This window comes from Oxyura jamaicensis, chromosome 3 (genome assembly GCF_011077185.1).
Source record: "Oxyura jamaicensis isolate SHBP4307 breed ruddy duck chromosome 3, BPBGC_Ojam_1.0, whole genome shotgun sequence".
In the NCBI taxonomy this organism is placed as follows: domain Eukaryota; kingdom Metazoa; phylum Chordata; class Aves; order Anseriformes; family Anatidae; genus Oxyura; species Oxyura jamaicensis.
In genome coordinates, this window is record NC_048895.1 from 6,249,889 (window position 1) to 6,276,269 (window position 26,381).

The following is a 26,381-nucleotide window of genomic DNA, read 5'->3' on the forward strand; positions in this document are numbered from 1 at the left end:
CAACCAGACCAACGCACCCAGACCCCCGGCAGGATGCTCCGAGAAATAAAAAGAGGGAGAGAAGGAAGAATTCGCACACAAAAATAGAAGCCCACGTAGACTAGCCATATATGGAGTACCGGGGACTTCGGAGGGATACCCTCTTCGGACCACCCCTTTGGCGGAGGAAATGGCTGCAGCGGGAGGCCCCCTTCCCCCCTCCCCGGGCGGTTCAGCCCCCGGCCATGGGGCCGGGGCCGGGGCCGTGTAGGGGCGGCGGAGGGGCGGCGGGGCCTCCTGGTCGCCGGAGCGCGGTGCGGCGGCGGCTGCGATGACTCAAAGCCGCCCGGGCCCCGCTCTGCCCCCCGCCCGCGCCCTCCTCCCCGCTTCGCTTCCCCCCCCCCCCCCCCCGACCCCCCCGCCGGGGAGGGCTATTAAAAGCTGCTGACGTAGGAGCGGACGGCCATCTTTGATGAGGGCACGGCTCCCGGTCCATTGAAGAAGGAGCCCCGCAGGTCAGCAGCGGCTGTCCTTGCCTCCCAGCTGCGGCACCGAGCACCGACCCCGGCGGAGCGCTGCACAAACCCAGGTACGGGCGGGGGGGCACGGGGGGCACCGGCTGAGCGGTGGGGAGGGGGCCGTGAAAACGAAGCGAGAAAAGGGGTGATTTAAGGAGGAACCCGCTCGGCGTTTTGTCCGCAGCCTCTCGGCTGCCGCAGGGCTGGAGGAAGGCGAGAGTGCGACGCCGCCAGCCTCATCCCCGGCTGGACCAGGGGGGAGGGAGCCGAGCTCTGCCTCTCTGCCGTGCCTGGCTGCCGCGGGGGCGCCGGGAGGGCCGGAGGAGAAGGGAAACAAACCTCCATCCTCACCCCGGGCCGGGAGGAGCGGGCTGCGGGCTCCCGGGGGCTGCGCTGCGGCCGCGCGGGCACTGCAGAGCCCTTCCCGCAGCGCGGCGCCGTCAGCACCGCGGACAGCGGCGGCGGGAGGGGGCTGCAGCGCCACGGACAGCTCCGCGGTACCGGGCCCTCGGCACCCGGGGGCTCCGTCCCCTCGGCACCACGGACAGCTCCGGGCAGCTCCGCGCGGGGCCCGCCGCAGGCAGCGCGCAGGTGGAGGCGGGCGCTCTGCAGAGCCCTGCGGCTCCGACCCCCCCCCCAGACACACACACACACCCCCTCGACAAACAACCCCCCCATACCGCCCCAATCTGGCTGTTCCCCGGACCGGACCTCGGGCACAAAGTGTTGTGGGTTTGTGGGGTCTGATGGTGCCTCGACGCGATAATTTTGTTATTATTATTATTATTATTAATAATAATATGTATATAGGGCGGGATGGTGGAATTGCATGGCGTTTGGCTGCTCTCCCAGCACGCTGGCGGGTGGCCTAAGGGCAGCGGGGTTACATAACCCTCACTCTGGGGGCTCTGCAACCTTGGGACAGGGTCACTGAGACCCCTGTGCAATGCGACGCCCCTGGCTCCCCGGCCCTCTCCCCTCCATCCTTCCCACTGTGCTGCACCCCAGTTTTCCCATTCCCCTGGGCGCAGCTCACTGCTGGCAAAGTTAGGAACTTTGCCGCTTGCTGCAGGGCGAATAAACAAGGGGAGAAAGGGGGGAGCAGGCTGGGCATCCAGACATTGCGCCGCGTAGCTGCGTCAAACGAGGGCCGCGGGATCTGCCAGATTTACGTGCTTGGCTTGAGTAATTGCTGCTGGTTTCATTCCCAGCTGAAAAGGGGGCGGGGGGGGGGGGCCCGGGGGGGGGGGGAGGGCGGGGCGGGGGGGGGCCCGGGGGGGGGAGAGCAGCCCCGCAAACCGTACCTGGCTGCAGCATCCACAAGGACGTGCCTGTCCCTCTCCTCCCTGTGCCGTTCTGGCTCTGGGCATGGAGCAACTCTCCCAGCACCATAACAACGAGAGGCTGGTGTGGGGCAGCCACCTCTGTGGGGTGCCGGGGAAGGGCTGGGGCCAGCTGGGAGGGTGTGAGTGCTCCAGAGGGTACAGCTGGGGAAGCAGCTCCGTCCCAGGGCGCCCATCTCCCTGTATGTCGCTGCATCATGGCCAGAGATGCCAGTCTAGGAAAAAAGCAGCAGTGGTTTTCTGTTGCTTCTGCATAGTGCAGAAGGGGGTCAGCCAGGAGGACACCGCTGAAGAGTTTGATACCTAGGGCAAGAGACAAAAAGCCTGCTGCAGAAGTCACCAAAAAAAAAAAAAAAGAAAAAGAAAAAAAAAAAAAAAGGTGCAAGCAGGCCTGATTGGAAAAGTAAGAGCTTAAGGCTGCCGCTGGTCAAGAGGACTTGCAGAAACTCAGCGTGTTATGAAACAAAATGCAGCTAAATATCAACCCCCAAATAAATGCAGTTTAACTTTGTACAACGAACTAGAAAATTAGAGATATTCAAGAGCAGTCAGGACCAGGCTCTGTGACCATTGCACTCACGGGGGCAGGGAAATAAAGAACAGCAGAATCCAGCCGGCACCGAGCCCTCAAAATACATCTAATGAGACACATCTCCAATTTGCAGATTTATTGCACTGGAGGTGGGAGCTGCTTTTCAGGTCAATGGAGAGGTTTTCATTCATTTCTATGTGCTTTGGGCATGGCAACAAATAGCAAGATGAAATTGCTAAGGCAAAGAAAGCACGGTCTATGCCTAACGCTTGCACTGCTTTAACTGGGCAAGGTAACTAACCAACATACTTCCCTCTTGGTATTAACAACTTAAGCAATTTTTAGGCTTTTGTGTCACAAGGCTACAGCTTCTGCATATGTAGCAACCCTCAGGGAAAAAAGGAAAGTATATTGCGGAGTGCAGAGCTCACTTTGTTAACAGTTTCTTTTCTCAGGAATGTAGGAAAGCCTAGGAAGAGAACAAATTGGTTTACATTTACCTTGACTCTTCACACAATTACTCTTTCTGTGATATTTTTTCCTGATTCTCTCGTAAGTCTTCATAATACAATCACAGTACTTTCATTTATACGTATCTAAACACAGGCACGCACACACGCATTTCAGAGATTTCTAGGGTTAGAAGCCAGAAGCCAACAAATGTAGACTGACTTTGGCCTTCACTGTTTTTCTACCTGGGAATTTTCCTCCACCAGTACAAACACAGTCACCTTTGGGCTGGGCGAGTGCCAGGTAATCTGTAACAGTAGAATCGTTTGAGCTTTTGAGAGCATCTAACGGAGAGAAGAAAAACACATTGCTTGAGAACTGCAGCAGGATGCAGGGCTCAGGCAGATCACAATTACCTCCAGGAAGCTGGACTCTGGGGCAGGCACAAGGGCTCACATATCTACTCCCGGGAGCATTGGATATAGTTTGTCAAGCCCATCAGTTGTCGGAGAATAGTTAATTTCTTTTGCCCCATCATTTTCAAGACTTAACGGATATCTGTGCCCTTAGCTTTGATAAACTGTGGCTTCCTTCCTTACTGACTTTGCAGATTCAGCTCCTGCATCGAATCACAACAAACACTGAAATAAACAAATTGTGTTCCTAGCTCTCATCTATCATCCCTTTGTTACTCCCTCCACAAATATGCAGATACACACTCCCACCAGCAAAATCTGCCTCTCATCAGATGGTAATTGTCAATATGCTGTTCCACATCCCACTGCATTTTCTAGGACTTTGCTTTCTACTGGGCACAAAGAGAATTCAACTCCATAGGCTCACAGTTGTTCCTTCCTGCTTTACGATCACCCTATGGCTGATGTTGTGAGATTCAAAGTGGCTTGAGCATTAGTGGGTTGGAGTGACCTAGAGGAAGTGTTTGGACCATTTGCCCTGTTATTCGAGAATGGAATTTAGATTAGCCTTTACATCTTTCATTGTTTCTGCTTGCTATTTCCTCCTCTCTTACCTCACCTTTGTGCCCACCTGCAATCTTCTTTTCCTTGTTTTAAAGAGCACCATGATGAAAGAAACACAAACTCGAACAAAGCATTAATACCCTGATGGGCAGAGAGCTGAGTTTGGACTTCTGATTTTGATTATTCCAAGGCATCTTATCCAAAGTCAGATGAAATCAAGGAAACTACTTCCAGTGGTGACTTTGGATGAGGCTCTGAATAAGCTCGTCAGTCAGGCTGTGTGGTGCTAGGAATAAGTGCAGGGTATGGAAAACATCTTGCTCCCAGCAATGGGCACGTATTGATTAGCCCTGCAGTCCACGCAGAAATTCTGCACGTCATTTTGTGGGACTTGTAACAGAGACAACATTTTGTAGCTTAGGTTCTTCAAAGGGAAAACAGTGCTGTGGATATATCCCCTCTGAAATATAGTGGCACACTGTAATATTAAAGAGAATTCAGTCATTGCATTACATCTTTTTCCTTTTCTTTCTTTCTTTCTTTCTTTCTTTCTTTCTTTCTTTCTTTCTTTCTTTCTTTCTTTCTTTCTTTCTTTCTTTCTTTCTTTCTCTTTCTTTCTTTCTTTCTTTCTTTCTTCCTTCCTTCCTTCCTTCCTTCCTTCCTTCCTTCCTTCCTTCCTTCCTTCCTTCCTTCCTTCCTTCCTTCCTTCCTTCCTTCCTTCCTTCCTTCCTTCCTTTCTTAAAGAGAGATAAGGTATCTCGTTATTCACTGAAGAAAGCTGTATTCTAGTACAATAGTACAAGCATGGGGAGAAGAAAGAAATACTGAGTAATTAATCATGGCTGTTTCTGTTGAAAGCTTTTTTTTTTTTTTTTTTTTTTTTTTAAGCTAACAATGCTCCATTTCTCTTTTTAAATGGGATTTCACGTATTGGGCCGCACTGTTGATTGGTGTGCATTGGCATACCTGAGTGCTGCATTACACTGCAGGCTGATGTTTTCCCAAACTGGGGCTCACCATTCATGTTTTAAAACAGAAAGCCCTGTACTTGCTGAAGGAGTGCTTTTCTTCTAGGAACAGAAGTATCTCGATTTTTTTTCCCCAAAACCCTATTTGTACCAGTCTGGTTTTTCGTTGTCGCAGATTCTCAGACAACGTTCAAGTAGCTGTCAGCCTCACAACCAGTGACAGCAAGCAATGATGAAGCAGTGGAGCAGGAATACTGCACGTTCTGGCTGTATTTCAGGTTGGGTTCTGCTGCACTCTGCTGGTATATAACTTCAGCAGAACTTTTTCGATGGCGTTAAACCCAGGAACACAGTCGAGTTTTCCCCAGGTGCACATTTGAGTGCAGAAAAAGTCAGAGCTGTATAAATGAATGTGTAATAAAATGAAACCTGCACTTTCAGGTGAATTGATGTGGTCTGATTTCACAGACTGCATTTCCTAGCAGTACTCGTTCATTCTTTCCCCGTTGGGAAGTAACAGGAATTTTTTGTACATTCCAATAAATACACAGGAAAAATATGCATCTTTCCCCAAGTCCTTTAAGGCAGTATTTTTAACTCTTTGGCTTCTCAGCCACATTAATGGCACAGTAGAAGTATAAAAGAACAAAGGCAAAGCAAAGTGTTACTGTACACATTTCTAAATCAGAAAGAGGAGACCTGTTTTTATACATTTGTACACGTTATAGTATACCTTGTGCTTTTAATATGATGGAGTTATTCTACCAGAGTTTACTGGCAGAATTCTCTAGGAAAATTATAGTTACCAGAGCCTGTGTCAGTGCTAATAACTACAATGTATATCCTAGACCATGAATATAGAAGGATGCTTCATGTACGTGATTTTTAAAATTATTGCAAGATTTCCTATTTCTTACTCAAAACCTACCAAATGACAGGGAGGTGCACATACAAAGGCACTAAAGAGTGTTTGCTGGGGCACGTTTGCAATTCTCCATTGATCACTTCCATCTCTCGCATTTTGTCAGTTCTGTATTCTCACTAAAAATCCCAGGCTGCAAATCTCCAAATGCTTTCACAGTCACCGGCCTGTAAAAGAGACTAGAAGACTACTGTAGAGTGGGCTGAAAACTGAAGGCTCTGATCACATCGCAGCTATGGTGTTTGTCCCGAGTTCTTCATTTGTTATAATTACTCTCCACCCCAACAGAGGAACTCTGTTTCTCCAGTTGCAATACATTTTTACCAAAGTAGATTTGTTTTTCATATAAACCAACAATTTGGAAGATGTGCCAATTGCTCCTTTGGTTCCTCCCCTTCTCCTGGAAATTATAGCTCACAGTGGAACTGCACACACACCAGTACCTTGATCTGCCCTACAGAGGTAAACATTTCCTCCAGCTACTCTAAAAAATGTCGTGAAACAACAGTATACTTCAGAAGAGTTGATCTGTCAAAATAGTGTTACCATTCAGTGATTTTTTTAAAACAGGAACAGAAGTCTTCCATGCATATTTAAGTATCTTTTAAAATAAAAGGTACTAAAATTAACTTCCCCGTGCTTCAGATGCAAATGAAAGTTTTCTTTCCCCCCTCAGTGTCAGTATTTTTGGTTCAGTCTGGTTCCCATTCACATCCTTAGACACCTCACCATTTACCTCACAGGGCCTCAGATGAGGTGTCATTTCTGCAGGCACGAGGGAGTCACTCTGATTAAGCCCCGCATTGCTCCCGCCTGGCTGGCCTCTGTTCCACCTGCGCGCACGGGCATGCACCTCGCAGAGCTCAAGCAGTGCTGACCCCATAGGTGACCCACATTGTTCGGTGAGCAGTTTCTGTTCTCTGTTAGGCACAGCCATCGCTCATGAACGATTTGTTCTTGCAGGAGGCACCGAGAAAGCTATCACAGTTTGTGTGGACTAGGGATGTTCAGTCATTTTAGCTTCAGATATTGTTGTTTAGTGATTAAAGCATAGGGTCTGCACATGGAATACTGGGATTCAGGTGGAAGTATCACACACTAGATAAATATAACCTTTGTCGAGTGCCTCAGTTACCTTCACTTACAGAAGAAAGAACTGAGATTAAAACTACTTTTAGTTTGCATTCCACACCTTCAGGGGCAGGACAAGTATCCTGTATCTTTGGAAGGATATTTTTATGTATGTTAGAGCACAGCAGTCTCCACTGCCTCATGTTGGTGACCTAGAAACGGATCCATGCAACATTCTCCCAGTGTGGGTGTGTATCACTTACTTTGCCTTCAAGGGGATGGTACAAACGATTGTCCCCTCCAAGTGGCTTGGCTGGAAGGTGCCAGATAGTCCCAGAGCATTTGTACCACATTCGTGGCAGCAAGAGGAGAAAACAATCTCGGGCCAGAGGGAAGACTGAACAGTCACATATTTGGTTGTGCTCCCATGGCCAGACGTAACACAACGCCACGAGAGCAGGGCTGAGCCCTTCTTGGTCAACAGCGCCGGTGCCAGACTGGCAAGGAGACAGCTGAGTATACAACCTGGACATGTTTCGTGAATATTTGATCATTTCAGCCAAACATTTGCTTTTCTGGAGAGCATTCACCTAAGTGACACTCAAGTATGGGAAAAACCCTCAAGAAACAAACCGAGGTATGCGAAGCCAATTAAACCGGAATTCACCGCTGACTTCTAACAGCCCTTCTCCCCAGAGAAGCATTTGTTTTATTTGCTCAGCTGTATGGGAACGTGTGTTGGTTGCCTGATCTTCTGAAGGATTTCCTAAAGGTTTTTGCCATTAAAAACATGTTCTTGAGATATGGCACCCATTTTTCCGATTCTTGATAATATACATCTTTTATTATACCAACAAGAGTAGCAGGGACAGAAAGGCCAACGGCAGCAAATGGTTTTAAAATGCCTCTTGATGAATTCATGAAGGGGATTATATGTTGGTGGTCACAAGAGACTAGACTGGAAAAGGCAGCAAGTCCCTTCAGGTCTGATTTTCCTAAAAGGTTTTCCTTATTTAAAAAAAAAAAAAAAAAGGGAGGGGTAGAGGGGAAAGAAAAAAAAATGAAAGAAAGAAAAAGAAGGGCCTGAATGGCACTCTGCTCTGGTGGAGGCTTGTCAGTTTAGCTCATTTTAGGGTTGAGCACAGCACGGAAGAGACAGTGGAAAAAACCCTAGAGGCGCCAGGAATGCACTGAGTATAATTTATAATGTTCTAGACCACTTTTGTAACGCAACAGTAGGGCCATCTGCATGCCTCCAATTTTCAATATTAGCAAGGTATTTTTAAATCATTGCATTGTCTAGTTCCTTTTTTCTTAATTAACTGTTCTAAATGGTACAAAATGCTCCTGGAGCAACTTCTAGACTCCGAAGATGATTTTCTGAGCCTGGTAAACAATAACTGATGTGCATTTCTGACAGGTTGATAAATAATAATGCAAGGGAGCTGCAGGCACCACAAGACCAGGGTTAGCTATGGTAGTACCCCAATTCCCAGATTAGTGCCCAGGGCACTTAATGCTACAGTATTAAGCCGGATGATAGGTGGTAGCACGTGACAGAAGAGCCTAGCAGCACCTCGTGCCCTCTTGGAGGCCTCAGTAACTCTGCTGCTTTTTTTTTTTTTTTTTCCTTGGGAGTTTGTGGTCTCTTCCCAGTCCCACATCACATCACCCAGCCTCAGCTTTCTACACTCTTTTTATTTCCCAAATGCCGTGAGGGAAACCACCTAGCGAGGAGATGGAGATGCAAGGAAAGAATTTACAGCCAGGATATGGTTTATATGGTCAAAGCACAGCAGGGACTTGAATCAAAATCCAGTCTCCTTGAGACATGGCCACCTATACACAGCCTCCCTCTGTTTTACAGCCTTAACAAAAGCAGAGTCAGGGAAGCCAGAGGGAGATGCAATGATGGAAACAAAACTGCATCGCTCAACCCCATCTTCATTTCTCTAGGTCATATTGAGCAGCACTCTCAGCAAGCAGCGTGGTACCTAGCAGCCCCGTTCAGGACAGGGGGCTCAGAGTGCTCGTACGGACAGAGGAGGGTTTATACACCACGGGGCACATGTAACACGAAGGGGCAAGCAGGGAAAGAGTAGCAAGACAGAAACACAGTGCAGGTGGAGACGAAGAGCCGACTGGGCTCCTGGCTATATCAGCACCATCAGTGCTTCCTTCCCCTTTGCCTGGCCCTTTCACTAAGAGGCCACAAGAGGTTACTTATCAGTAGCCCCCCTAAAGGCTATGGGGCTTCTCCAGATTAACTGCTTCTCCAGCAGTACAACTATCCAGTCATGGTTTCAGGAGTGCCAGTGGTGGAGGATGTGACAATGCATGCTTTTTAATTGAACAGTGAAATCCCTCAAGTTTTTCATTGTGGATGCAACCATTTGTCCGCAAAGTTATTAAATTGCTACTTAGATTGATGAGAAGCTCTACTGCTGCCCTGCCATGATTTTCCCACTTTCACTCCTATTTATGGAATAATACTTACCTTCCTCTGTATTGTTCATATTCTCGAGAGCTCTGTTCTTTCCCAGTCAGGATCTTGTTATAATTCTATTCCTTGCTCTCAGAAAGTCTTTTCTTGCACTTAAGAGATTACAAACAAAGCTTCTGAAAGATTCCGCAGCCCAGCAGGTGACAAAAGAAAGCACTGATCCAGTGGCCAGGCCAAATTCTGTGATGCTGGGAGATTAGACCTTCAAGTACAGAATGTGGGAGTCCAGAGCCGTTTACAGATTTCAGTTTCTTTATCTTCTTTTCAAGGTCTAGCCCATTTTTCTGCTGACATCTCCAAGAGGTATGTTTTGTACATGCAGATAATCTCCAGACAAAAAACACTTCCATTCATGCCTGCAACCAGAATTTATTTCTCAAAACAATCTACTTTCCATAAGAAGTCAGAGTGCCTTCAAAATTTAATCAAGTTTTCCGTTATCATCAAGTTAGTGTTTCAGAGACACAAAGCTGAGCGGAACATTAATGACTGCTATCTACTCACTGCAGTATTTGAGACAAGCACACTCATTCTGCAGCACTTACATCAAAAATAAAAGCAAACCAGTGTTGGTGATATCACAAGGCAGGGCACAGACTTTCCTAAAAAAGGCACTCTTTTCAAGTGTGTTAGAAATAGAAGTATATTTTAGAAGAGACATGAAGTTATCAGTGCAAATTAATAGCGCCAGATGGGGGGTTAAATTACTGCCTCACAGCTGAAGTCATGAGACAGAACGAAAGTGGTAGACTATAAAAAGGGCATCACTAGAAGTGATGAGATCCCACTGCGAGGTGGGATTTGTGAACGCCACGCTCGTGCTTGTAAGCAGTTGCTCAGATGAATGGGTTTACGGGCCAGAGTGCAGGAGAGGAAAAAAGTCACAGTTATTTGCAAGCTCAAGCAGGAAGAGGAAGTAGCTCACATAGAGTAGGAAGAATGTTTTTTCCTATCTCATCCCCATTTTCAGTGGGTAAAGAGAAAGAGCTGGAAGTGAAAGAACACTTTTGCTAACTATGAACAGGGCAAGGGAAAAAATGAGGAAGCATCACAGAAAAATGTTCTGATACTGAGTCCTCAGCACAAAAAGGACGTTCCAAAAAACAAGTGAGGACATTTTTGCAGTCTTTTAGATGAGCATTTGGAATATCAGTGTCCTATGGCATAAAGGCCTACAGGAATGCACCAGAAATACTTGTGTAGACTATTAGCAACCAGAGGGCTGCAAACCTGCCACGGGCAGGTCCTATCAGCCAGAATTAGCTTCGGCAGACAGACCATGTCTAGAATGAGACATCCTGCAGAGCTGAAAGAGCCAGAACAATAGGTACAAGAAAAGGACATTGTTTCAGAGGCAGGGCACTTCCCTGACAACTGAGCGTTTAGTCCCAGAGGCTTAGCTGGGGTAAATCAGCAGAGCACCACTGCAATCAGGAGAGCAAACCTCATTGGCACTGTGAGGAAATCCTGACAACAACTGACTTAAAAACACACTTTAGGAGGAAGAGAAAGGTCTTTCTGGCAGTAATTAAGCACTTTTAAACTCTCTGGACACAACAACAAAGGGGCCTATTCAAAAAGTAAGTCTCTCAAGTGCAAAAGCATTAATAATGCATAGCTGCAGCACGCAGAAGACAAGCTGTGGAGCTGCTCCTTTCCAAGGCAAGAGCAGCGTGAGGCCGAGTACACGGTGCAGGGTGGAGGTTCAGGAAGCATTGAACACCACGTCTCACGTGCGCTCTTCGTCTTCTGTATGCCACTATGTACATCCCGTCTAAATCTCAGGGTTTATAACAATTTAATTCACTGACAGAGAAACTAGGCAAAGAGCTACATACACACAGGCGTGCAGTGGATTATACAAGGCAGGAATAGAGCCTGTTCTCATCTAGTTGAGCTCACCGGGAATTTCGCTATGAATCACGTCTGAAGGAGAACTTGGCCAGGTCCTCTCTCCAAAATGGCAGAGCAGAACTGAGTCACCTCTAATGAATCAGTTCTTTCAGTCCAGAGCAGGAGCAAAGCTGAGAAAAATGTCTCATCAGCGCCTCAGTAATCGCATGGCTGAGATACTCTTAAGGCACATTGCAGCTGAAGAAGCAAGAGAAGAATTTGCAGCATATAAATTATATAGTGAACCCCCCATTATCTTTCTGACTTTGGGGATTGCTCACAAGTTGTGATTTTTCTTGACTTCCTTCTCATTTGAAATTATTTGCTGAATCATTTCAGAGAAAATCATTTCTAGATATTCAGCCTGCTCTTTGCACACATTTGAAGCTCCACCAGTGCTGCATTTCTTCAATTTCATGTGCAGGTCACAAGGGCTTTCTGCTCCCATACTGAGTGTGCAGAGGCTACAGATGTGGCAACAGTGTAAAGCCTGTGTTTCAATCCAGAAATTGCTCACTGTGAATATTCTTAATGAAACAGTTTAAAAAAATGATGCTTTGGCAAGTATTACTTCGTGTAATTTGGTCCACAAGATTTTTGATAGGAGCCCTAAAAGAGGCAGGTGAAATGATATTTTGAGGCACCAGGAGGACGCTATTAAAAATGCAGCTCTGCAGTTGTAGGTATGTTGGCCACATTTAGGTATGTTGGTCACATTTTCTCAGCTGAGCTATCACATTCAGCTATGCAGAAATAGCAACAGTCTCCAGCAACAGTCACGAGAGATGCTGCCCCCGAAGAATCATATTGAGCAAGGAATATCCAGGACAGCGATTTAGCTTGTCTGGATTATAACTTCCCTCATAGAAGTTTTAACATTGTTAAAAGGCCTGCTAAAGGAAGATGACAGGCTACTCAGGTCTGCCATGAGTGAAACAGAGCAACAAATGGCAAGTGCAGGCAGGCTGTGTTATAGTATGATGCAGTTATATGAAATATTTTAAGTTGCTGGGGATACTGGAACAAAAGCATTCAATCTGAATTTTAGGAAATCACTTTCTCTGCTGCCATGTGTTGTGATATGGGGAAGAACTGCAAAACTGGCTTTGAACCAGTGAGGTATAAAAAGTTTTTGTTGCCTGGTTGACAAGCTCATTTTCACAAACTCATGCCCAAGAATTACAGATGCACACTGAAGCATGAGATCAAAAATCACACCTCTCAAGCCAGAGGTGAGCTGCATTGACCTGAGATAGAGATTTGGGATCTGCTATGTAAAATTTATTATTGAAATTGTCAGGACCCATCTCTCTTCACAGGAAGAGAAGATGTGTGCATGTGGACTTGTAACAGTCAGCAGCAATCTGGCATTCTTTGAGCAAATTAAACACACTGCAGGACTGCCAAATACAGATGGACCGAAGGGCAATGTCCAGATGTAACTGCAGATGTCATAGGAAATTAAGCCCTTCATGTGTATTTGTGATTCAAGAAGTTCTCTTTCTAGGTCAGATGACAGTTTAGTTGGCCATTACTGCAAACATCTCTGACTGTTCTTGAAGTTTTCTGCTTAGAACTCACAAAAAAAGCAAAAGATAAGCACCATTTTTTATGAAAAGCACATTGTAAGACCATGTGAAAAATTAACTTTATAAAGGTTAACAATGAAGGGAGTAAGATGTTAAAGGATGAGATTTTCTAATACTTAATAAAAGATAAATTGAAGAAAAGAGTTGCAAAAGAGTTGCCTCTGTAAAAAGCAATACTGTCGGTTTTGCATATGTGAAAAAGAAAGCATTTGCTCTTGTACATAAAATTATTGCTTCTGATTAATTAGATTTTTGAGTAAACTACCAGTCAAGTTTACTAATCTGTACTGTTGCTGTGTCCTGTGGCATTATATTTTAGTATAGATGTTATCTATAGGTAACCGAGAGACAAGCAAATAAAATGCAGAAAAATTGTTTGCTTAATAAATCAGACCAGCAAAGAAAATAGAAACATCCTTCAACTAGTGCTGTTGAAATTAATTTATTTCATAATTCATTTACTCACTCTGTATGTGTCTCCATTACTGCTTAAACTAGTTGGCATTTCCAAAATGAGGACGCTTCCCTTACATGTTAACACTTGAAAGCTCAGAATGTGAAGTACTGGGGGAAATTCAGTATTTTAAATGAGAATTTTAACCCACTTTCTACCTATTCCAATACCAAAGAGAACACAACTTCCCTCCAGAGGTAATACTATGGCATTTATTTTAGTAGCTGATTAACAAGCATGTATGCATAAAGTGCGACAAAGTAGTCAGAACTTTAGCCACTGAAAATGCACATTTGCTTTGCTAGTAGATAGAAAAGGAACCATTTTTGTCAATGCTGCAAAAAGGTTAAGAATAATTTTAGTACTTGTGCTTTATTTTGTTTTCTGCAAAGCTTCCATTTATCTATGAAATTAAGAGTTTTAATCTTCTTAGTAAGCTTTTTGATCATTGTTTGATGAGTTTATAAAATCAGTGTATGGCACATTTCTAAGGAAATTGAAAACTTTTTGTTGTTGTTGTTTCTTTGCTTACTTGTGTCTGTCTATGTATCTGGCAGGAGTCTAGGAGTCTAGTTTAACTCCTGCCAAAGAGTCTATACTGCTGAATGACATTTGTACTGTTGTTTAGTCCAACCCCCTTAAAGCATTTAGACTGATTATAGACTGCAGAGCCAAGAAATACTGATATACAATCAGAACTAGAGAGAGAAGAGGACAAAGTTTTGTTGCTTGCACTTTAGAGATGTTAAAAAAGCTTTTCTAGTCTCATAGCTTTGGAGCTGGAAGCGTAGTCAAAGTGGAAAATGTTTACATCTCATGGTTGGATGATATCAAGCAGATGAAGACTGATTGGACTTACCGTGGATGAGCCATTTCTGGAGATGACACATTAGATGTCTGGGATAATATGGAAGCTGTGCTTGGCAGCCTCTAATTTGAGTTCCTGTCTCTTCTGGAAATAGCATTAAGCATTAAGATGTATGGCCTTGAACGTTTTATAGGCTGAAGTAGTGAATGCTGTGCCACGTTTCAAAAAGGACCATATTTCCTTAAAAAGGCAAACAGCTGGAGAAATTGTATTTTAATACTGATGGTCCTACTGAATTATTTATTTTACTTGTATCAAGATATGCATTTGTAGTTGATCCCTCATGGTACCTTCTGGGTACCTGCTCTGGTCTTAGGCTCTCAGAGGAGAAAAGCACCCACTGCAATGGCTGCAAAAGGGTCCATCAAGGGTCCAAGGCTACATATTACTTAGGAAAGATTGCCACGGTTCTTGCAGGAAGGTGATTTTTGGAATACCTGAAATGCTCTTGTTTTAGGATCTTCTTCCATCTAATTTTTGAGTTGATCATGGTTTGAGATTGCCCTTGCTCTCCAGGAGTGGATAACTACTGACGGTCAAAGGACATGTTCCTTCCTTCCTTCCTTCCTTCCTTCCTTCCTTCCTTCCTTCCGTCCGTCCGTCCATCCGTCCTTCTGTCCTTCCGTCCTTCCATCTGTCCTTCCGTCCTTCCTTCTCGCCTTCCTGCCTTCCTTCCTTCCTTCTTTTCTTTCCTGGGTCTGGGCAAGAAGCTGCTCATGTCATGAATTTCCATGGATTTGCCCATAGGCCTTTAGTAGGTGGCCAATAGTGCTCCCAGGTGGTTATGGTCTTTAGGCAATAAATCCTAGTGGTCAGACCCCTACTCCAAGGTAGGGGGAAGGGGAGAGCATACTTAATGACTCATTGCTTTTCCTCTGAAGTGGGTATAAGTGATACAATGCTGGTTTTGGAGTTGGCTTTGGGTTTGGTAACTTCTTGGGCAGGGACACCTAGGGCTCTCCTAATAATTCTGTGTTGGCTCAGGAGGCAGCCTGTCCTGACAGGCCATCTTCCTGTCTCACCAGTACTGCCTTTGCTAGCCAAGGCCAAGTGCTCATCAGCAGTGAAGGAAGGAGCCTTCTCAGCAGCCCAGACATGGCACATACCTTACCTAGTCAAGCTTCACTGCCTCAGTTACATTAATTTGCTCCTGATCTAATGCTCCCAGCTCTGCAGTTCAGTATGTTTATTAATTCTAGCAACAAGCCTTCATACAAATTTGGTTGTTACACTGGGATACAATAAGGTGACGATATATGGCTTCTACTCCAATCTCCACACCCGTGCTATAAAACATTGCATTTGTTGTGCTTGTGTGATTTGTGAGCTTGTATTAGTGCTTAGCTTAAGGCCTATTGAAATGTCCTGGAAATACAATAGACTCTTTAAGCTTTGGGGTATATTTTTAATTCTTGATCCTGTTTAGAGTCAGAGGAGGTTTGGAGCAGGAAAGCTTGCTAAAGACTAGGATTCCCATGGCATCAGAAATTTCACTAACCTACCTAAAATAACTAGGAGAAATCTAGTGGATGATCTTACTCCTGACATTAATCAACTTCTTACCAAGGACTGACGGGTTGGTCTATTGTTCTCCTCCTCAGAGAATGCTATGCATTCCTCAGAAGATGACATGGGTTATGATGGAGACAGGTGGCTGGATGGGGCAGGCTCATGTTGTGATGCTGCCCAGGAAGTGCCACGTTTCAGTAGAAAGTTCTCTTTCTGAGAACTTGCCCCCTTTTACCAAAGGGGGAAATTTCTGAACAGGGGAAATCTCTGCTTTCAAATAATACCTATTAAATATGAATAAATATTGATCATTTTCATTATGAATAAATATCTATAGTTAGACAAGGATCTACTAAGACATGAGATTTATGAGTTAGAATTTGCTACCACTTGGTTCATAAGAAAGACTTTGTTGCTTCAGCAGAAGTGAGATCAAACCCTCTGAGAAAAGGCCTGAAGGAGTTTCTTTTTCACCTTAGCTTGACAGGGGAAGGATCTTTAGAGTTTTTCATTACAATGGGAGAGCCTAGTTCCAGCCTCTTATGCCAAGTCCTCAGAAGATTTTAAATTCTTCCCTCAATGGACCCAGCGATGATTTAGTTCACTCAGCCCAAAGCACTCCCTTGCTTTCCAGCAGTGAAGAAAAAAAGAGGAGAGTACAGAGCCCTTCCTCGCAAGCTGGCTTTGCTTTCTTAAATACAGAATTCATCTGAAAGTAATTTTCCACATTTGCCAATATCAGCCACAGATACAGCTGTTTCCATATGCCAGGACAAAGTTTTAAATCATGGCCTCTATTTCTGAGGTGCCTAAAATGCTGAGAGTGAAGCTAAGGCTGCCTCACAGACTGCTGCCAGATGTCTACCTGGCATCGATGATGGTTTGTGTTCATCTAGGGCTTGTCTGAATTTTCTAATTGAGATTACCCTCAATGCCTAATGAAACCCAAGAATGTAATTAGTCTTTTTTGTGACTCTGCTATTCTGCGTTACTTAACCTGGATTCTAGGCAGCTTCATGGCAAGGAATGGAGGGTGTAGGGAAAAGGGAAGAAAATAATTGGTCAGCCTGTCGTTGTTCCTCTCTGCATCTGGGCTTTGAACAGAAGCAGGGCAGAACACAAAACCTCACTAACTGCTGCAGGACTCCCAAAGAGACGGGGGCTGCCAATCCTGCCCCCTCTCCCTGCCTGCTGCCCACTGCCCCCTCTGCTGCCCAGCGAGGCCGTCTGGGTCCCACAGGGCTCCAGTGCCAGCTCCTGCAGCAGTCTGCACACGCTGCGGCAGCTGAGAGCAAATCCCCAAGGCAGAGGGCTTCGTTGCATCAAATATTAAGATGGATACTGCAGTATGCCCTCCCTGCTTTACTCCTGCCTGCATTCAGCACAGAGTAAACCTCCTTCTCAGCCTCTTCACTGCAACCTTGCAAGCAGCATTTGCAGGGAGGACCTGTGGGTCTGGCTGCGAGCAGTGGGAGAGGGTAAAGGCGCCTGGCTGCTGGTGGGGCTGCTGGGGAGCAGAGGAGCCCTAAGGGCAGCTCAGGAGCTGGCTGTGATTACAAGTGCAAGTTAATCAAGGCAGACTGCAACAGCCATCAGCACAGCTCATGGGCCTGACACCCTTTGGGGTGAGTCTCTGCATGGCCTGTATTCATCCCCCAGCCTGACACGGCAGCTCCCAGCAAAGGAGGGTCAAGAAATTCAGCAAACACACCATGATTAATCAATACAGAGCCTGAACTAGCAGTGAGAACAGGTAGGTGCTGCAGACAACGTGAAGACTGATGAAGGGTTTGCAGTATATCCCTCTGAGGAGGAGGGTGCTCCTTTTTCTTTGGCAGTCATCCAGGTCCAGGAGTGTAATAAACTCCACAAATAGATTATTTTTCTTTAAAAATAGAGCACGCCCCTCCCACAAGCTCCTTAAATAAATCTCTTGCTCCTGTTCTTCTCTTGAGCTCAAGGTCACTTGGAAGTGCAGCTCTTTCTCTAGCACATAGGTAGCTCATCACACGAAGGAGGAGGGCAGAGAGCCCGAGGGCTGTGACCACGGCCATGCTTGCTGTCTTTGCCCATTGCACATCTTACCTGGGCTAAGGGCTAAGCCTGGGGCACTTCAGACAATGGTTTGACTATCAGTCACTGGCCTCCACGCTTACAGGGACTGAAATACAGTTACACAGTTGTCTTAAGGCGTTGATTGATTTAAGAGACATAAATTATGTATTTTTTTCTCAACAATTGATTTTGTTTTTCATTTGCTTGAACAAAGGACTTTTATCCTACCAGATGTGTCCAGGCTAGATGTCCGTGACATGTGCTGTTTAGATGCATTTTCAAAGCTTGAGAGGGTAACTTCATTTAAAGCTGTGGTCTCCAGTTTACCCATGGGTTAAGTGTGCAGGCAGCAGTTGCACTACATGATCTTTTACACTGTGTGGATTTTCTGCAGTATGTGTCACTGGGATTTCGTGAAGGAAGAAGCCATCTCCCTCTTTGCATTCCCTTGTTGAGAAATAAGCGTCAGCCCTGTGAAAGCAGTTCAGTCTGAAATATTTGATCTGAGCAATGCTGCTTACAGAAATCAAATTCGGTATCCATCGTGAAATTGTTCTCATGTTATGCTTAGGTCCAGGATGAAGATTTGCTGATTCTTCATCCAGAAATTTACATTAAATAAAACACAAGAAAGCAATGATTGCTTTAGATTGAAACTGGGTCACATTCAAGTGGAGTTCATGCCCCATCCTACTGCCTTTACTCACAGGAGTAGTATCTGTATAGTAAATGAGGTCAATATTCTTGATTAGAACTTATTTTACTGAAGAATGATTTCATTAGCAAGTACTGTTCATGTCTTCAAAACATTCCTGTTTTTAAAAATCCTCAAACACATATTTGCAGAAGGGGTTTTGGCTGACAGTGAAAGAAAAGCACATTCCTATCAAAGCCTGAGAAGAGTGCTTTCTCTGAGTGGGCCTCAGAGGAGAGACTCACCCCATGTCCCAATCAGTTCCAGCAAACCACTTGAGTGCACCAGATGCTTGTGTTGCCTTGCACTGAACACCGACCGCACGGGCACTTAAAAGGGGAAAAGCAACTTGTAGGACAGTTTCCTTATTTTCCAATGTTTGCTCTCTCAGACACAGTGTACCAATCCCCAGCTCCCCATCTGGGGGTGTAACTAGAAGTCACTGCTGCTGGATGCACCTTTTGGGAGGACATCTGCTGCCGTCCCTCTTGTTTAGACTTTTCCTCATTTCACAGACCGTGCTGGGCCAGATGTGCTCAGCGTTATGAACTGTACACCCCCAGCTCCGTCTCACTTTGCCCTGTGGTCCTTGTCATGCTGCAGCTTTGTAAGCAACAGTGCCTCTCGCTCCCAGGCTGCTGGGGGCTGAGTCTGGGTGAGTCATCTCTGCAATGCTCTGGAGGAAGCACTGCTGACAGTCGCCTGTCCTTGGGAAAAGCTCCGCTCTCGTTTAGAAGGCTAGAAAAGCAGACTGTCTCAGCTGAAACTCAGAACTTCTCCGGGTTTATGCTCAGGTGAATGAGTGCAGGTGTGCCTAAATAGATGTGAATCTTACGAAGGTCGAGGTTGGAAGGCAAATCCCATTTTTCTGATGTAAAACAACGATCATTTAAATATTTAGAAAAAAATCAGATCATCTGTGACTATTCATCCACTGCAAGGAATATTTTATTCCTTCATTTTGGCATGGCTATTTAAAAGCCTCTGGTCTTAAAGGCCCAAAGTCACCCCATGTAGCTCCCAGTGGTGGCAGAAAAGGCTTTACGGATTTAAATGAAGAAGAATTGGAGCTTTCATTGCCAGGCAGTGAAGCAAAATCCCTCTGCCCTTAGCAGTGTTGCACACACTCTGCTCCCCAGCTTGAAATCTGGAGCTGTAGGATATTGACAGTGAGACTGTGGGAATATCCAAGCACAATGCAGGGGAAATCCTCTATTTGCTGAATTCTGTGACTTGTTCGTGACCAGACTGTGATTGCTCTCAAATGCCAACACTTATTTTTGTGCTGAGTTTGTTCTTGCCATTGCTGTTGCTTGTACATGAACTGCTCTCATCCCAGCATGCTGCTGTGGTTCTTCGTCTGTCAGCTGAGCAAGTGGTTTAGTTTTGTTTCAACAAATGTCATAGCCAAAGAAACCGCTTGGCTATGCTGTGTGTACACCTTCCCATGTGATCCTCACTCTGCGTAGCTCCAGGTGTGCTTTCAGTGCTTTCACGCCTTAGATGAATGTAAGGCAGTCTGCTTTTCTTTCTTTCCTTTTTTTTTTTTTTTTTTTTAAGTACTCTTTTCCCCGGTAAAAACACTTCTGTGCTACAATGGTGAATGCAGCCGGGTCCCCTCTTACTGTCAGCAGTAGTTGTATCTGCATACCTTGGAGGGGATCTGAGCTTTGAATATAAAAGTTCTCCCCATATATCTCCATGCTGCAAAGTAGTTAGCACATCGGCTTCCTGAATGCCAGGCTGCTGGGGCCAACAACCAGTCAACTGTCATTTATTTTATTTACACGATCAAATTTAATCCTGTGGTTTATTGCTCGGCAGAGCCCTCTGAGGCTCATGCATCTCCTTAGGACTCACCCAGCTCACACCTTTCCCAAGCCTTTCCCCTCCAGATTATATCACTGCCTATTTCAATGTATCCATCTCCCTTAATGAGAATATGAACTTCAGTGGGGAAATGGGGGAGTTTTGCAAAACGTTTTTAACCTTTGACCTTTCAGGGCCATCATCTGTAGGCTTACTAGATTCAGCTGATAACAATGCAACCATAAGACCCAAGGAAGGGGCAACATTCCCACATGGAACTGAAATACACATATTGAAGAGAAAAGGTCAGAAACCAGAACAGACCATCTTACACGCCTTTGCAGGCCTTAATTCCCTCACAAACATGTGCAAACTGAATAAAAATAACTAGCTACATAAAAATCCCCACACAGAGAGAAAGATTTTGATCCTCTGTTAAAACAGTTTGAGCGGAAAGGATTTTGCAGCCTCTCTGTTAATCTGCTGATCACGTGGCTGAAAGCAATGCCCTTGAGGCACAATCTAGCCTGTTGTGGACTTGATTGGTCAACAAAAAAAGAAAGGGGAAAAAAAAAGGACAGAAGTTGTGCTCTTGTATTAGCACGGCTAAATCCTCGCCTGCAAGTCTGGGTAATCTTCGGCGCACTGGAGGAGCGTGCTGGCTTTTTTCATCAGCCTGTGAAGGCAGAAATGGACTTCAGAGGACAGAGAGGTTTTTAAATCAGCCTCACGAGCCTGTAATAAATAATGAGGAGTTCTCATAGCCTGCAATAGGGAAAGCCAGTGTGTGCATGTGCCCTTGGCCTCTTCGAATTTATATTACTGATTCTTGGGAAATGAGTAGCAGCCAGGCATTAGTTGTAGGTGTGAATCAGAAAGCAGCAGTGGCCTTTGAAAATGAGTGAATAAGTTTTGCATATCTGTGGGGTGCTATTACGCATTCCTGTGGCTAACATAATTTGTTGCTTAGCCTAGAAATGTCAGATGCTTTCAATATTTGACTTGTACAATTGCAAGTGCATTGTAAGTATACGTTTTAAACAGTCATTCCCAATGTACTGTTTTTGGTATAAACATTCACCAGCAACGCACAGTGGATATGACACTAGGATCTTCCCATCTCATCTCCCAGTCATGCCCAGTGAAGGCGGCAGCAGCTCCTCTCCCTTGTCTGAATGGCAACTGCAAAACTACAGGCTTTTGGAGGGGGTCAGCGATGGTCAGGGGTCCAGCTTTGCTTCAGGGAGATGAGCTGTCTAATGGCAGCAGAATTTCTAGTCCTTGTGACAGTATAATAGAGCCTCAAAATAACAATACATAGATCTGTAAAATGTTTCTTGGTTTAAAAATGGGCTCCCGAGCCTATTTACCACATAAAGTGCATTTAAAAAAGGTACTGTGCTGTGTCCTTATGTCGTGCCAGCTGTGTTTTTCATACTTGTGTTTATCTATGTATCACCTATACGTAAAGAGAGAATGAGGGTTGCGAATAACCAAGTAGGGTCCTTTCTTTTTATAACATGGCTGTAGCTACTACTTTTTCTTTCTTGAAAGGGGGTAAGTTTTCAGAGCTCTTGGACTTTCTTTATCTTTAACTTCTACTTCCACAGTTGAAGTCCCCAGTGGGGACTACTGCATGAAGTAGAGGAGAGCAGAGCTGGGGTTAGGGCTGGGCTGCTCTGGACGTGGCAGGAGATGAATCCTGAGCCAAGAGCATGGCTGTTGGTCTGGAAAGCATAAACATACTCAGGGGTAGTTCGGAGCGCCCTGGGAAAGATCAATCCTCTTTTTTTTTTTGTTTTCCCATTATTACAGCTCTGTTGCTCTAGAGAAAATCCTCTGTCAATACTGGAGAGGTACAGATCTCCTGAACTCTCAGGAGATCTCAGATATATTTTGGATAGTAGTCCCTTGACACAACAGGGCTTTGCTTCAGGCCTATAATCTCTTGTGTCTTTTCTATTTCACGTATGGCACCACATTTCCACAGGATGGTGCCTTTACCACAAATGGCTACGTGCTTCAAGGGAAAGACTCAAGTTATCAAGCTCCCATCCTTCTTGCTACCTGCTTCAAATGCCATGTGATGCAACGAACAGACGGATGGACAGACAGACAAATTGATGGATGGGCAATGAAATCATGTCATTAAAAACGAGGCCCTGTCTCTTTCATTTGAAAAAGAAAAGCACATGAATAATCAGCTATAACCTAGGGACACAGAGAGAATGCGATCTTTTCTTCAACATCTTCTTTGAATCCATCAGAGCTATAAAAAATCACCCTTCCCTAGACAAACATCCCATTCTACAGATATCATCAGTCTGGTTTCATAATGCTTATATTTTGTCAGCTGCTGATCTGACTCTGACGACTTAGTTAAAGAAGATTTAGTCTTTCTGCTAAAAACATATCGGGTCTTTGGCTGAAACATGGCCACCCATTTACCATCAGGGAGAAATGAAGGGAAAGAATAAATATAAACATGATGAATCGGTTTGCCACAGGTATAAGCCTATAGAGGAAAGTTGTCTATTTACATTCCTAATACCCTTCTGATCGAAGCACACAGATTTGTATTCCCCTGTTAAAATGCTTATATGTAGCAATAGATGCATTAGCTGCTTTTCATTTCTGTTCAAGTTAAAGCTACATCTGCATAGGCCAGAGTCTACACGACTATCTCTTGCTAGAGGAAGGTGCCCTTTGGTATTGCAGCTGTACCTCAGTGCCCACCCAAAGGCGATGCAAGACAGTGAAACCTCCCCACAAAAGCCACAGTGAGGCCACAGCCTGTTGGCCCTGCAGCCAAGTACTTCACTGGAAAAGCAATATTGCACTAACAAGGTGCCAATGGTGCTGGGAGGGTAAAAAGAGCGTAAAACGAAGACTGAATGCTGAGGAGTGAAGGAGTAGGGCTTCTGCAGCAGTCTGTTCAACCAACAAATGGTTATCAAGTCCTGTTCAGCATATGACAAATAACTCTTTACTGGTATAATACAGCCCAGAACAGGGGGTGTGAGTGCTGGACTGCAAAACAACCTTACAGATATGAACCACACAGAAAGACATGAAATGTTGTCTTCCTGAGCCTGCTGACAGCCTGTAACAAACACTGTCACCACCTCACTCCCGTCTATTGCTTTGAAATCAAAGCTACAGCAACACTGATGCTGATGGTGTTAATTATTTCACTGTCAAGCTTTTTTTTTCTTTTTTTTTCTTTTTTTTTTTTTTCCCCACTAGGTTTCTTCCCATATTTTCCTGGCTACCAAAACCACCAGCCATTCCCTACTAAGCTTGAAAAAATTGTTTCCCTCACAGCTTGTCTCAGCCTAAAAGCACCAAGGTTTGTAAAGAAGGAACAGCACCAAATTAATCATTTTTTTAACAAACAAATTAAGAATTCTGTGACTGTTTTAATGACTGGGTTATTAATTGTTCCATCCAATTAATCTTAAAAAAAAAGCACATTTTAATTAAATCAAATAACCACAAAATTTCCCCCTGACTTGCAGACTTCCACAATATTCAACAGAATTCATTACTGCTTCTTGATGGAGGCCAATGCAAATATGCTCTCTTCTCCTCTTGTAATACTTGAGGTCTTCCTTTTTATCATTCATTTAGCTAAAATTTCTTTTTCCAGTTGTCTGTCTGCTTTGGATGATTTCTGCTGTCTTACATTTTCTGCCATAGATTCAAACTGCACATAATGTAAGGATGTGTAACTCTTCCAACATGGTGGTATTTTCCACGGACTTTGCAAAGTCAGGGCAAACTTAGAATGGGTTGAGGCAATGAAGAGTGAAGCCTTTTGAACAACACTCATGTTGAGTGCTCTCTTGCAAAAGCTCTGCTTACTTTCTCCATTGCCACAGAGTCCGCTCCTTGATTTATGAAGATGCAGAGGGAGACCCTTCACCCAGGAACACAAACCCACAGCAGCCAGTTGGTTGCACCACACTGATCTGCCAGACATCCCCACTGGCTGGACTGAGAGCAAAAGAATGAGCAGACAGGGCTGAGCTGCTGTAATTTTCTCATGCCACATTACATGTTACGTAGCTAAGTGCTCCTGACTCATACGCTAACTGCAGCACTGGGGGGTAGTTAATAGGCACAGTTCATTGTATTGCTGTGACTTTATACGGTTGAATCAGATTGCTCTGGCCTCTGTGGGAGCTGTGAGCGAACAGGCTGTTTCTCACTGCCCACCACCATCCCACGCTGTGACCAGCCCCTTTCCTTGAGCCCACTGAAAGCAGGTGTTTCATACCACCTGCCAAACCTCGGCACTTAGCAGTCATGGACAGTAAACAACTCTTAAAATAACGAGGAAAAGGGGCAATAACGCTTTGGTGCACGTGGGCGCTGGTGCCACAAGACAAGGGTGTATGCCACTCCTGCTAGGCTTCCCAGGCCTGCCTTTGTCCCACACTGATTTCCCTGCCACTGCCCAGGTTCGATTCCAGCCCTCGCACCAAAGGATCATTTTGTTTTGACATGTTCAGCGGAGGCAACGATTAACTTAAACCAGGAGATACAAAAGAGGCTTGGATGTGTAGATGGAGGCAGAGGGCTGGGCCAGGAGCACTGTGCACTCCTGAGAAGACTGTGCAGAGGGAACAGTGTTGGACCTTCCAGAAACCCAGGAAGAAAAAATGCAGCGGGCCTCATGCAGCCTGGTGGGAACTCCCCCTGTGCTCCCCAGGAAAATCTGCCACAGAATTTTCCTGCTTCTCACTGTCTCCTGAATCTTTCAGTAAATGTCTTGCAATAATTCAATTCTATACATTTATATATGTTTCATCTATTGATCTATATACCTACCTGATACCTCTCAAAGAGAAATAAGAGGGGACAGGTAAAGTCTCAGGAAAATCTGGCTCAGAAGCATTTAGGACTCCAGACACAGCAGTGTGATGTTTGCACACAGCCCCACGTGCACATGCTGTGCTGTTCACCCTCTGTATGCTCCTGGGATCTAGCAGCACGCTGCCAGCTGGTAGCCCCACCTGCAAGCCCGACCCTGCTCATGGCAGCAGTGAAACTTCCTCCAACTTGAAATGGGGCGTGACTGTCACCCCTAGCTTCTAAAATTGGCCATTAATCAGATTTAGTAGCTTAGGAGTAGCATAGAGAAATCCAGGTTGGACTATAATCAAACGGAAGAGAGACTGGCTGCTTGTCATTGCTGCAGCGAGGGTGAGTACTTTGAGGAGCACCTGAGCAAATTTAGGGTGTCAGTTCCACTGAAAATCATGACAGAGTTGGAAATCTCATCCTGCAGCTGAGCAGATTCCTTTTATTTTTCTCACGGATTCCAGCTGCAGAATGTAAATAGCTTTGTTAGGAATCAAGACATTTTCTTTAATCCTCTCTACTAATACCTGGATTTCTTGTCCTGAGCCACCAGCAAGATCCAGCTGTGCAACGGCAAGTGAGGTTGGAGGGTATTTTGGAGCAAGTATCTCCTGGAGGGAAGGGGAAGCACTAAGCCCTTTGAGCGATGCTCATGTCCCCATTTAAAACCCTGTGAAGTGCTGGCCACCCATTTCCAGAGATGACTAATTCAAACTGGAACCAGCAACTCCCAGGATGGTCAGGGCAACAAACAGTCCATCTGCCAAGGAAGGACTAACAGAACAGAGTCTGGCCTCCTAGCAGGACTAGTGAGAACACAACAAACTTTGGGAATCATGGGACATTGCTAAATTATGAATGAAGCTTTATGATGCAGTCACCTGCGAGAGCAGGGAATTAGACTCACTGCAGCCTGTTCAGTCCAGGTCTCTGTTCAGTGTCCTCTGCACCGCCAGCAGCTCCCTCCAGATGCGATGCCCACTCCTGGTGTGAGGATTTCTCTCTTCAACCTCCACCACTCTGAGTGGTTGCTCTCCCAAATGGAAAGAATAAATGTTTTTGCCTGCGATGTTTTTCTGTTGCTGTTCGAAAGAAAAAAAAAAAAAAGAGAAAGAAAATGTGTGGGTACATAGCTCTGGAAATGACAGCAGAGAGATAACACCTTGCAAAGTTTATTTTCTAAAGTGATTTGTTAGCAGTAAAACGGGTAAAAAGTCAAGTTATTATTTCTCTGAAGTGAAATTGTTACAAAATGGCTGCTCTGGGGTATTTCAATATTTTTTTTTTTCTGTGCAGGAACCTGATAAAGCAACATGCACATGCTGGAGCTGTATAAAACAGCAGTGTTGTCTGACAACTGACAGGACAACAATGCCTT

At 45.0% G+C, this 26,381-nt stretch overlaps 1 protein-coding gene across 2 annotated transcripts in view; it reads left to right on the top strand.

Moving 5' to 3' along the window:
• The first annotated feature begins 414 nt into the window (after nucleotides 1-414).
• Nucleotides 415-26,381, top strand: part of SNAP25 (synaptosome associated protein 25) — a 62,655-nt gene continuing 36,688 nt past the window's right edge. For both annotated transcript variants that reach the window (XM_035321282.1, XM_035321281.1), the window contains exon 1: nucleotides 415-568. The gene's annotated coding sequence lies outside the window, so the exon portion shown is untranslated. The remainder of the gene's footprint in view (nucleotides 569-26,381) is intronic.